Genomic DNA, 13,677 nt, shown 5'->3' with positions numbered 1-13,677 from the left:
GTATCTCTGTGTAGGATTCCTTAGTGCTACGTGATTGGCAGGTATCATATTCCTGGCTAGCTTAAGGATTTGCCTCCTGGTAAACTGCATATTCGTGTGTTTAAACAAAACATTAAGAGCAAATAACAACAGCACTGATGTTGTAAAGTCAAAGTGAAAAAATAGTCAATAAAGTTTTACTCTCCATGTTCTCTTACTTTTCTTTGGGTTTAACAATTTTTTTGTGGGATATTATTCATTCTCTATATTCTCTGTAGGGAATGTTGAAAATTAGGAAGGCATAAAAAAGAAACCTTTTCTAGATAAAAGGTGATCGTTACTGACTTACCTTCTGTATGAGCATCAGTACATAGACTGTTTCAAGTAACAAACGTAAATGTGCTTTTATCTTCCCATATATTAAAGGAAACCTTTACTAGCTGTAGAATTCTGGGCTGACAACTATTTTCTTCCAGCATTGTAATGAAATTAAATTATTTTTCATCTGGAAAAGGTTATAAACAGCCATTTCTGGTACTGAAACAAGTACTTTGGTTTTATTTCAATCGCAAACATTATACAAACCCGTTTCCATTATGCCAACATGGATTTGTGATTAGGTAAATATTTCTGGGAAAACTTAGCTCTTCAGACTTAGGAATGCTTAATAGGTAAGATGTAGGTACTTTAAAGATGCTAAACTGGTAGGAACTAGTAATTAGCTTGAGTCAATAGAAATTAAACAGCTCCCCCCACTAATTGCCCATAAAGAAGAAAAATATCTACAAGCACAGACAGACAAATGTGAACCAGAAAGAAAGCAGTGTTCCTGTGGTCTTTGGGTCAGGTTTCCTCTGGGTTCCTCCCTTGAGTTCTTGCCTTGGCTTCTCTAGATGTTAGCCTGTAATCTGTAAGCTAAGTAAATGCTTTCCTCTTCTGGGTTGCTTTTGGTCACTATTTTATCTTAGCAATGGAAACTTACCAAGAACAATGTTGAATTGAGGTAGCATTATATAGTGATAAGAAAGCTGTTTTTGCAAGATGTAAGGAAGAACTTTACTAAGGCGTATGATAAAATTATGAGCTTAACACTAGGTAGCTTAAATACAGAAAGAGAAAGATGAACTCTACAGGTTTAAATAACAGACTGTGAATTTGAAAGCAGGGTTTCCTCTCCGCTTAAGTTTCTATTATATTTTTAAAAACTATGAGAAAGCTGCCTGAAGTTATATCTGAAAGTAAATGTTGAAGTTTTTTTTTTTTTAAAAAAATCAAATGCCAACAGAGTTTCCCTCTTTTGCAACTTTGGAAGGGGTTTTTATTTTATATAATTTGTTATCATACTTTATCCAGGCATGCCGAAAGGTAGCTTGATTACATAGAGTTTCTTAAAGTCTTAGAAATGCCGACAAGTTCTAGTGTCTGTGTAAGCTTGTTAGGATTAGCTCATTTACAATTCAGCAAGTGGTCATAAGTTCAAAAGGAAAGTTAAGTTGGATTATTTATCATAGAGCTATTAGGAGATAATCTTTTAAGACTATGAAATAGGAATATCTTATTTTCCTCGAAGGTACTGCAAATGCATTTTGTCTTTGATATGGAGAAAGAGTATTAAAAAAAGAAGCTTTGGAAAAAGAGAACATTGAATTTTCATAATAAAATATCAACATTTTCTTCTACTGTTGCATCATGAATACTGCACTTACCCCCAAACTGTCACTCATAACTTTCAATTTGTGTGACTGTGGGAGCCCACTCCTACAAAGTCAACCAGGGTTCCTGGATAGGGAATCCTCAAGGTCAAAAAAAAGTGAGATGAAAGAAACAGAAGACTGTATAGAATTGTATAGAATAGGAGTTATCGTTCTTTCCATGGTCACGCTTCCTTCTGGTCATGCCAAAGCAGCCAAACAGCCCAGAGTTGCTTATATACAAAACAGAACAAAGCACAGCACAGCTGCTGAGTTGGTATCTGACCACAAAGACCATTCCTGTTCTTGAGTGAGCAGCCTTCTCTCTAACATGTTCTTGCAGTTCAGAAGCAGACTTAGTTTCTGCCTTGATGTCCTGAGGTTTGTGGTCAGCAGTATACTTTCTACTTAGACACAGTGTTCTTTTCTTATGGGATAAATCGGAAGTCTTTCACAGCCCTCAAGATTATTGGAAAAAGCAGAGCAGACAAGCTTGAGCTCAAATGACTTATTTAAGTCAGAAATGACTCCAGATGGAAACTGAGTCACATGTGGGCTCCCACATGTAACTTTTCTATAATCAGAGGACACTGAGAAGTTGTGTCCGAAAGTTCCCTCACGCATGAAGGAAACTGAAGGGAACATGCATGTGGCATTGGATTGGTGATGCTAAGGGGGAGGGGAGATGGGTCTTGATTGTGCTCTGTTAAGTAAAACATTCAACTCAAGCTTCTATTCTTAAATGCTGATTTATCTCATGGAAGGCTCATACAAACCTTAGAGAGCTTTTATTCTTTTTGCCTATGTATGATAAGTGCAGGGAGGCAGATCTTAATGTGCAAACTGACTCTTAGGACTGACTAGATATAGCAGATGCTATAAAGAAATTTTTTCAGTAGATATACACGCCCAGTACAGTATAACACCGTTTATGTTGCACGTGGAATAATTTATTTATTTATTTTTAGATCAACATCTAATTGCATCTTCCTCATTACTGTTTCCATTTCTGGAAGTAACCTAACAACAGACTGGTTCCTATGTCTCCTGTGGATGAATCTGTAATAGTTTGGCACAGGAAGAGGAGGGTGGTTGAGTTGAGAGTTTCTGGGGGCATGGTTCTATGCTCGTGTTTGCTCATGTTGGTGCGTTTACTTTGTGTGTGTAGGTCAGAGAATAACATTGGCTGTTCTTGATGTGGCCCACCTTGATTTTACGACAGGGACTCTCTGTGTCCTAGTGTCCTGGTGTTAACTGAGTAGCCAAGGCTGATTGGCCAGCTTGATTCAGCCTTTTCAACAGGGAGACTAATGCTCAGCCTATTTTTTTTTTCTTAATGTTTGTTCTGAAGCACTGAATGATCCTTCTGGCTTGATCTATTTTCTTTAGAGATCTAAATTTCTGTTCACCATGCCTAACCCTTGGGCATAGTTAATCTCAGTAATTAATGGTTTTGAAGTACAATTCAGATGCTGTATTAGCTGAGGATTTCCTTCTGGCAGAGTTTGCATGTGTTGCCCTCACTGTTCTCTTTGCTCAAGCTCTGAAGGGAGGAAAGGAGTCATCGTTCTTTCCATGGCCATGCTTCCTTTTCCCTTCCTCTAGACCCCCAGCATTGAGTTCCCTGTGTCCTGTGCCTCGTTTTGACATCTAACTTCCAATTCCAGTTATTCTCCACTTTTCACATGTTGGCTATCTGTATTTTTGTCATCCTCGTAGTCTTTACTCTGGGTGATTTGGCACACACATTGAAGGTTTTCCCAGCCACCTCACCTCCCAGTGCTGCGTCTCCATCTATTTTTGTTTTGTCTTCTTTTTCAACCATGCATCCCTATGGCCATACCATGGGCTTTGTCATTACCAATAAGAACAATCTTAGTAGATCCTGTAGTTTTTCACTATTACCCTAGCTGTCTAAAATTTTGTCTTTGACAATTTCTGTTCATTTTATTGTCTGTGTGTGTGTGTGTGTGTGGTGTATACTATGTGTGAATGGGTTCCCATGGAGGACAGTAGAGGGCATCAGATACTCTGAACCTGGAATTGCATGTAGTTTTTAGTTTCCTGATGTTTCCTGACAATCACAATGTAGTTCACTATTTGCTTATTTGCCTTCTTAGATTAATATTTCATATCTTTTGTTCTCTTCATAAACCCTTGAAATTCTTTACTTATATTTCTCTCATCTGATTACTTTGCTTACTCTTTTCACTAAAAGAATTAAAAAGTAGAAACATAATTTCCATAGACAGGATAAAGTCCTCCCCAAAGTACGTCTCTGCCCCTCCTGTGCATCCCTTCGCTGCATCCCTATGCTGTATCCCTACGCTGCATCCGTGTGTGCACCACATCCACACCACTGACTGAAATGAAATTTCTTGTTCTTCTTCATGTTAAAAATTCCCAGTTGTGTTTTTTCTCTTTCACTCACTTTCTATTGTGCAAATATCATATCTGAAACACACCCATTACGATATCTTATTTTCACATTTATTGTTATTAGCATACATGGGATTAAGCTTCATTGTACCATTTCCAGACATAATTTGTTTTCGTTGTTTCTCTCTTTTCTCCGTTATCCCCACTGCTCCCTTCCCATCTTCAGTAGCCTCCTCTCCTCTCTCTCATTAAACCCATCTTCCCCCATCTGTTCTCCATAACGTTTGATCCCCTCTCATAATCTCATATCTCGTTTCATAGCTTTAGCACACCAGCTGATTTCTGATGTCCATCAACAAAAGAGTGGATAAGGAAGGCATTGTTTATGCAATTTTAAAACAAAATGCAGTTGTACTCAGCTAGACATTATAGTTTTTTTTTAAAGTAATACTCTGATCCCACATGCTGACAGCTGGTCTTCTTGGTATATTTACCTGGTATATGCTTTTTCCAAGCTCTAAAACACTTTATTCTTCACTTTTTTGATTGCAGTTAGTTGCAATTCAATGACATTGTCCTGGGAAATATGTCCATTGACGGCTGGGGGCTTTATATCCTCTTCACTGTTGTATCACAAATGTGCCAAATGGTGCCTATATCAAGTAGGAAATAAATGCTTCCATTAAGTCTATAAATAATTCTTCAATTTATGCAGGTCACCCAAAGAACTTCTTTTCTTTGATATATAAAAACAAAATCCTACTAAACTGATTTTTGAAAAAGGAAAATCCTTCACCTAGTTTGGAAAGCTTTAAAAATTAAAATTCTCAATATTCAGTTTAAAAAAAAATTCCTCACTGTGAACACAAAAGTTATTTAATCAAAAAACATTCTCTGCAATGTCCTTCTAGGATCCTTCAATAATTATCCAGACTTTGTGGCACTAATATCTTTTCTTCTATACTCTGACTTGTTATACTCTTCTTACTCTGAGAACAGAGTTACTATTGAAGAAGAAACATGTACTCTTACAGAAAAAGGTTAGACTCTAAAAGTATATTTATTTGTATTACTTAGAGTTTAAATTAATACTATATTTGCTTCATTCCGACTTCTCCCTCTTCCTTCTGTAACCTCTCTTATGAACTCCGTTCCTCCTCAAGTGAATGACTGTTTTTTCTACAGTTAAAATTGTTACACACACACACATCTATTCTACTAAGCACATTTCGTGTGCTTAGTGTGTTTAGTGCTAACCATTTGCAGCTAATGTCACCATGATAAAGGTCTTCCCATGAATGACATAGACATTATGATGGGCGGTGAAAGAACAGGAATAAGGAACATGCATGAGTCACTGTATCATATAAAAGCCTTCTAACCAGGGAAGTGGCCTGTCTATGAAAGATAAAACTCAAGTACCCCCATATATGGCACATACACAAATATTTACATTTTGTTTTTTAGGTATTGTGCGTGCAACTACAGCACGAGCAGGCAGTGCCCATAGAGGCCAGAAGAGGGCATCAGATCTTCTAAGACTGGAGCTACAGATGGTTTTTACCTGCCATGCGGGTAATAGGAATCAAACTCAGGGCTTCTGAAAGATCATGTGGTATTCTTAACTGTTGGGCTATCTCTTTACTCTTCCACCTTGTATATTTTTCGGTTCATTCACAATTAGGTAATCCGTACCGGTTAATCTTGCAAAAATCCTTAAGTCCATTTTGGAGTATGGATATTTCCTTCATGTAAAGTTCTTTCTTTCTTTCAAGCTTTCATTAAACTAGCAGACTTATAGAGTTTCATACATTGATTTTAATTGTATCTGTAACCATATACTTTTCCCCACCTAATCAAAAAAAAAAATCCAATCAATATAACTGTAGAGACTTTTTGTTTGTTTGTTTGTTTGTTTTTTGCTGTCTTATCTTGGTCATTTCACACAGTTCATTAATCCATTTGTTGAAAGTCCAGAAAACCCCATAGATAAACTATTATAAGTAGTAAATGAAAAACTATAACATGCTTCAGATTAGCAATGTTTTACAGAATGTACTCTTTAAAGATTATTTTATTTTATTATGTATATGAGTGTTTTACCCACACACGAGTATGTGTACCTTATATGTGCCTAGTGTCTCTGCATGCCAGATGAGTGGACCCTGGAACTGGAATTCATACGTGGTCGTAAGCTAACATACGGTACTGGAACTGAATTTGGGTTCTCTATAAGAGCAACAGATGCTTTAACTCCTGAACCACCTCTCTAGGCCCCATAATGTATTCTTAAAAAGAATATAATTCCTTGTTGTTTAAGCAAAGGTTTACTGTCATGCTCTAATATCAGGTATGGCAAAAAATCCGGCCCACTTTTCAGTGGAATTGTAAGTCTGAAGGAGCCGTGTTGCTGTGGCATTATGTTTGCATGTTCCTCCTATTCCTCGTTTGTTCCTCCTAGACTGGTAAAAAGTTTTATAAATGGTTAGTTTAAAAAAGTGCCTGGATAATAGTTGATATATAAAATTGATGTACATATTTGATATATATAAGATATAAAGTCTCGTATAGTAATGCCAAAAGGTTATCAACTCTTCAAAATAAAATTCTTCAGTCTATCACTTCATTAACTCATGTCAGTTCAACATACTTAGGCCCCCTCCTGATGACATTTACGCGGTAATATCTTAAAACTATTAATGATTTCTGATTATGCAACGCAATTAATTCCAGCACGTCCCTGAATCCCGCGACTTGCCTTAACTGATTTGCGTGTGAAGCAAATGAAATGCTGACGACACACATTCCTCGCAGCTCGGTTAGTTCCCCCTGTCTTTCACGGAATGTGTGGGAGACTGCAGTGCTGCTCAAGACGCCTGGCATTTGCAGGCAGCACACGTCCACGGGTTTCTTCATCACTCGCAAGGTCACAACCCCAGGAGAAGGACCAAAGCTCTCTGTGCTGAGGCGGCCTTCCTGCCCTCCTTCCTCCTCAGCGTTTTTTCCTCTCTTCTGGTCACAGAGTGAAACCATCATCCTGACTGCTTTCTCCATTTCTCTGAACTGATCTGAGCCCCGTTTCCACTTTGTTCCACAGATAGCTTTTCTGCAGTCTTCCACCTCGGCTTCCTCCCTGCTCACTGTCTCCCCAGAAAGAATAGAAGTGACAGGATGAGAGCATGGTAATAGAATATTCTTTTCTTTCTTTATCAAAGGCAAGTAGTAGATTCACAAGGTCAGAGTTCTGAATGCTTCTTCCTAAGAACTTCAATTCAAAGGTTCCTTGAGGTGTCTTCAGCGAAATAAGTACCAGCTGAAAGCTTTGCTGCTTTTGAAACCTAACTTTTTCCTCCTGTAGCGGCTTCATTAAACCAAACTTGCTCTTTGCCTGAGAAGTGATGCTTTACGGAGGAGTGAGAAGGGATTAAATCAGATCTAATTAAATAGTGAAGTTGCTACCTAGTCCATTAATGAAAAGCTTTCCTCTTGATAAAAAGAGGGTTTGAAATAAGTATGATCAGCAATTTTTGGCTGCTCTTCCCTGTGTGGCTGGTTGCCATGTCTGGTTCTGAATGCCACAGCTTTGGGGTAGGAATGGGGAGATGCATATAGGTTAGTCCATGGCCTGTGCTGGTATAATTTGAAAGGTGCCCTTTCTTCATTTATAAATCTCTCTTTGTTTTCTTAGATTCAGCTTATTTCTGGATTTGCATAATTGAAGCAGTGCTTTTAGCTCTTAATAGGATGATAGTATTTGGTCACTTAAAATACATATTATCAGTAATTTTTGTTAAATGTGTTGATGAGAATAGTCATCCATGGGAGAAACAAGACATAAGAGTATTGATTTTATGAGGTTGGATGAAGGGTAGTGTGAGAAAATATTAGTTTTGAAGGGAATTTGGAGAGAGGTCAGTCTAGGAACAAACAAACATTAAAGTGGCCACCAATGCCTTTGATAGGAACTTGGTCTGAAGGCATGGAAGTGCCTGTTCCCTTTCCTATTTTCCAAGGGACGGTTATCTAATGAGCTGCTTTAATGAGCAAATTATTGTTGTTGCTTCTATGATTTTATGTTATCAGTAATAAATTTGCATGGCATTGATTCCAAAATCTGTCAAGTTACCTAGTAGTCTGTACGATTTGGTAGTCAGAAACAACCCAAGTAAACAGACAAAGAATAAGACATCGAGTGCATTCTGGGAAGAGACAGAAAAGAAGTGAAGAGAAAGGGAAAGCAGAAAGAATGAAATTTCAAGCCCAAGGGACAGTTACTGATGGAAAATTGTAAAGCTGGTTAGTCTAGACTGTTAAGAAAAAGATCATATGCACACTAATAAAGAGGCAATGAGACTTCCCTCTCCGCCAAATGAATCCTGATGGTACACAGCTGGGAGAGAATGGGGCCAATCTGATGGGGTGGGGAGATTGCGTGCACCTGGAACCCTGGACCCTGCTTATACATTCCCCTCATCTACCCATAGACCACTCAAAAAAGTAAGAACTTTGTGAGAGTCAGCTCGATGTCACCGGATCAGAAAAAGCTTTCTCTCTAGGAATGTTTGAGGCTCATAGCACTCACCTTTAGGGTTAGGTAAATACCTGTTTCTGTTCTGTTGCCAACAATGTTATAGCCCAAGTTCACAAACATGTTTCTACACTATTTTTATAAGTCAGAATCATATAAAAGAGACTAATGTTACATAATTATTACTATTATTTTTTTATTTTTTATTTTTTTGATTTTTCGAGACAGGGTTTCTCCCTAGCTTTTTGGTTCCTGTCCTGGAACTAGCTCTTGTAGTCCAGGCTGGCCTCGAACTCACAGAGATCCGCCTGCCTCTGCCTCCTGAGTGCTGGGATTAAAGGCGTGCGCCACCACCGCCAGGCAATTATTATTATTTTATAGACAGTAACCAGCTCATACTTAAACAACCGGACTCCAGTGGGTTTTATATGTCTAACAGCTAAGCAAATTTTCCTTCATTTAGCATTTCCATAATTGGTACTTTGCTCATAAATGGGAATTTAGTTACTGACAGAGCTACAGGAAAATATGTAGTGATGTCTGGAAATAGAATTTTAATAGTTGGTTGTTTCTCTAGAATGATGAACTGTTTTATTTCCCCTTGGGCATCAAATGTTCATGGTGACCCTTAATTTGTTTTCTAGAGACAGGTGGATTCCAAAGGGCAACAGATGGAGTGTCAGGGTCTGTATCACGTGGTTCTTCCTCCCAAGGCCACCAATGAGAAAACTTGCTCCATTGCTTTTGAGAGGATTGACTTCAGCTACATAGAGAAGTTGAGAGTAAATCTGATGATGGTTCCTCGGAGTAGAGACACATTGTCCCTTCAGGTCTTCTAAGCAGTAGTAGGACTAGGGAGGGAATTGATGGTGTGCCAAGGAACAAGGAAATTTTGTTAGCAAAGGTGAGAAAGGAGTTTTGAACTGAATGATAGATGTAGGAGAGCATTTACTTTGGGTTGCTTCATTCCCACGTATGTCTTCTGAGTAACATTCGGCTAATTGCATCTTTCCTTGAGATCTTGAATCTTGGCACAGTTCTGCCTGCCTGGGAGTGCTCTTTCTCAAACATTTGTATTATCTGACAAGAGCATATGATCAATCTATTCATTTTAAAATATTCTAAAACCCCAGATAGTTACGGTCTTGGAATGCTTCTTGAGATACAGAATCTTCATATTTCCCTAGTTTAATTTTTGGAATTATGATCTATGAGCTATCCCTCCATAGGCTTAAAAAATTCTATATTAACAAATATTTTCTAACTCCGCACTCTAAAGGAGTTTGATATGGGATCAAATACAGATTCTTTCAAGGTTGAACGTCCACAGAACTAATTGATTAGCTGTGTGAAGAGGATTTACCTGTAATTATTTTGTAAAAAACAGCAGAGCATGGGAAAACATCCATTTGCATAACAAATGACTTTAGATAAAAGAAACTGCTTTGTAATCTCATTTTTTCTTTCCTAGAGCCCATGAATTCTGATTGTTATCTTTCTGCTTTCTGTGGTTATCCTCAAGGGTGTAGACAGTGTGTTTGACGCCACTGTTTCTGTGTCAATCATTTAAAAAAGCTCTCTCATGCCTTAGTGCCCTCTTACTCTGAAAGAGAACTCAGCTCACCCGTTCTTACCTAACTCCTTCTCTGTGTTCCTCACAGGGGTATTATTTGTATTAGTATATTAATTAGTTTTGGTTCTCTTTTAATTTGTAGACAGTTGTACATCCTGTGCACAGAATCTTACCTACTGAAATAGTTTTCAGTGAGTTTCTGATTTTAGTGAGTCTTCCAAGTTTCTCATTCACCTGTTTGGCATCTACAGTTTTAATTTAATTTTACCGTGTCAGGGACATTAACACTTATATAAGACTTCATGTTATGCTAAGGGGTTGACTATGAATAAAAAAATCCATAAAGAATTTTGTATAATTTGATAATAATGTACCTCTTTGCATATCTTCGTCTTTTCCTTTTCTAAATTTTATAGAGGTCAGTAAAGTTCATTGACTAGGTAGCTTGTTTTTCTTTTTTTTTTTTTAACTTTTTAGTGTTTACTTACAATTCTATGCCTACTCATTGCATTTGGATTTTTTTTTTGTGAATCAAATACCTTACATCTCTTGGGCATAGTGATTAAACTTTATTTAACCATTTTCATAAATGACCTCCACTTCTCTGTACTCTTTCTTTTTAACTAATTGCTTACTTAGTTACTTCTCCTTCATAGTTTTTGTTCTAAATATGGTTACCCTTAGGTGTTCCCACATAGTTACAGAATGAAAGCTAATGTACTTGGCACACTCTTACTTTAAAGCCCACTGCAGCATCTTCCTGAGTAGAGTTCTCCATTACCTAGATCACGTAGACTGTCAGAACTACTGAGTCCAGGCTTTTGAAATGCAATGGAGCATGAGTTTGCTCTGTTTCAACAAGCTGCTTAAGCTGTCTCTGCTAACAATGTCCGTTCATCTGAGGAATTTCCATATGACCCCAACTAAATACAAACAAATAAATGTGTACTGATAACAATTCAAAGCATTCTTTATTTTTAATTAAGTCTTTATATATAATATTTGATACAATATTTCAACTTGTTATATTAACGATGACAGCAAATTTGTATAATAATAAGATTGGACGTGCTTATTTTTACACAAAGCATTAAATCTTGACTGAATATTTGTTAATATAGAAAATAAAGCATCCTCAACATTTCTTACATGTTCTCTAATATTTTGATTTTATTATTCTCATGGCTAAAAATGGTGCTTCTTGCAAATACAGAGTATTCAAATGGCAGAAGTACATTTAGGGTCCTTTCAGAAGTGGTAGGCAATTACATGCTAAAGCCAAGCCAAAACTTGTTTACTGATTTCTGTTTTCTAACACTCAATTCAATAACTCTAAAAAATCAAATAGAATTTTAAAAACTCAAACCTTCTAGCCAAATTCAACCCAAGGCCATACTATTTTCATACTTAGTTGCTGAAGAACGATATTTCTTTTTTTCTCTGTAAGTAGACTGTTAGGACTGTATAAGAGCAGAAAATTTTGTATGTACAATAAAAATGTCATAAAATACAATTGTCTCAAATATGAGTCAAGGTATTCAAGATGGTGGTTGTTTGTGTTATGTGTTATAGTGGTAAATACAGTACAAGGAATGTATGATCTATGTTCAAAACCAGGACAGCAACAAAGTCTTGTGTGCAGCATATGCAAGGTTGTCCTAATACCTGAGATTAACAATTTGTTAAATTTTTGGTCGTTTCATAAGGGAACATTGATGCTGCCAGATAGTGTGTGTGTGTGTGTGTGTGTGTGTGTGTGTTTGTGTGTGTGTGTGTCTTCCATATGAGATTTTGAATTATTGTTTGAGGAGCTGGTGGACAGACTGGAGAGATGGCTTATCAGTTAAGAATGAATACTGCCCTATAGAAGACCCTTGTCCAGTTCTCAGCATCCACACCTGGTTGGTGTGGGAGAATTGTCTGTACTCTGTTAATCATGTTATAAATAAATGCTGATTGGCCAGGCAGGAAATATAGGTGGGAAAACCAGAAAGGAAATAGAAATGATGTAATGAGAACAGGAGAATTCTGGGAAGGAGGAAGTTGATTCCTCCCACTCCGGCCCTGACCACCAAAGCAGCAGGGTATGATCTGCTCCACTGAAAAAGGTACTGAGCCACATGGCAAACACAGATCAGAAAAATGGGTTAATCAAGATGTGAGAGAGTTAGCCAGTGAGAGGCTAGAGCTAATGGGCCAATCAGCTTTATAACTTATAGAGATCTATGTGTGATTTTTCTCTGGGACTAAACAGCTGGGGGACTGGGTGAGACAGAAAACCCAAACTAACAGGCCCCTTCATGTTACACCTGGTAGCTCACAACTGCTTGTAATGCCAAGTACATGGAATCTGATGCTTTTGTCTTCTATGGCATGGGCACTCACAGTCACATACCCACATATAAAATGGCACACATACACGCAATTAAAACAAGAGGGGAGAGGGGCAGCATGAGGAGGAGAAGCTGGGTGTTGGGTCACCGTCCTCACAAGATAACCGCAGTCTTCCCAGTTCACAGCTCTTGCATCTTAGACATGGTTTGGCTTGTACCTAACCCCAGTTGCTCAGCTTTTTACTAAGTCAGGACTGATGAATTTGTATATAATTTAATTGTTAATTACCCGATTTTAAACTTTGCTTTTTATGCCATTTTAGAGTTTCTGCTCTCATTCTGGGTACACTGCAATGAACTGGCCAGCAGCCTTTTCCTCATGTCTGTTTCCACTTGTGTTGAGTCTCTCACCTTCTGGCTAGCTCTCAAAAATTTTTGAAATAACCTTAACACCAATAATTCTATTGGGGAATACCTCTGCATGCTGTTGAATATGTTTTATTATCAATTGTTAATAAAGAAGCTGCTTTGGTCAATGGCAGGGCAGAATAGAGCTAAGCAGAAAAACTAAACTGAATGCTGGGAGAAAGAAGGCAGAGTCAGAGAGACACCATGTAGCTACAGAAGGAGACAGATACCCAGGAACCTTACCAGTAAACCACAAGCCTCATGGTAAAATATAAAATAATAGAAATTCATTAATATAATATGGAAGATCTAGCTAGAAATATGACTAAGCTATTGACCAACCAATATTGCAATTGATATGGTTTCTTTGTGATTATTTCAGGTCTGGGAAGGTGGGAACAAACAAGCAGTCTCCACCAATACTTTACCTTTAACTTTCTTCATCCTTTTGTTCTTACTCCAAATTTTCCTTCATTATCAGATTTCAAAGAAATCTGGAGAGGAACAGAAAAGAGAAAACATGGACCCATTCTGCTGCCTTGAACTAAAAATTAACTTCAAATGTTATATAAAATTTAAGCATAGGAATATTTTAATGCATTTGTAAAAGTTTTCTTTTTGCTATTTATTTATTTATCTATTTATCTATCTATTTATTTATTTATTAAAGATTTCTGCCTCTTCCCCGCCACCGCCTCCCATTTCCCTTCCCCTCCCCCAATCTGTGTAGCTGTTCTTGATGCATTACTGTGCTATGGGGATGCGTGCACGATTCTTTCTCTTTGT

The sequence above is a fragment of the Microtus ochrogaster genome, unplaced genomic scaffold, assembly GCF_000317375.1.
Source record: "Microtus ochrogaster isolate Prairie Vole_2 unplaced genomic scaffold, MicOch1.0 UNK28, whole genome shotgun sequence".
NCBI classification, from domain to species: domain Eukaryota; kingdom Metazoa; phylum Chordata; class Mammalia; order Rodentia; family Cricetidae; genus Microtus; species Microtus ochrogaster.
This window is presented reverse-complemented; position numbering follows the sequence as displayed.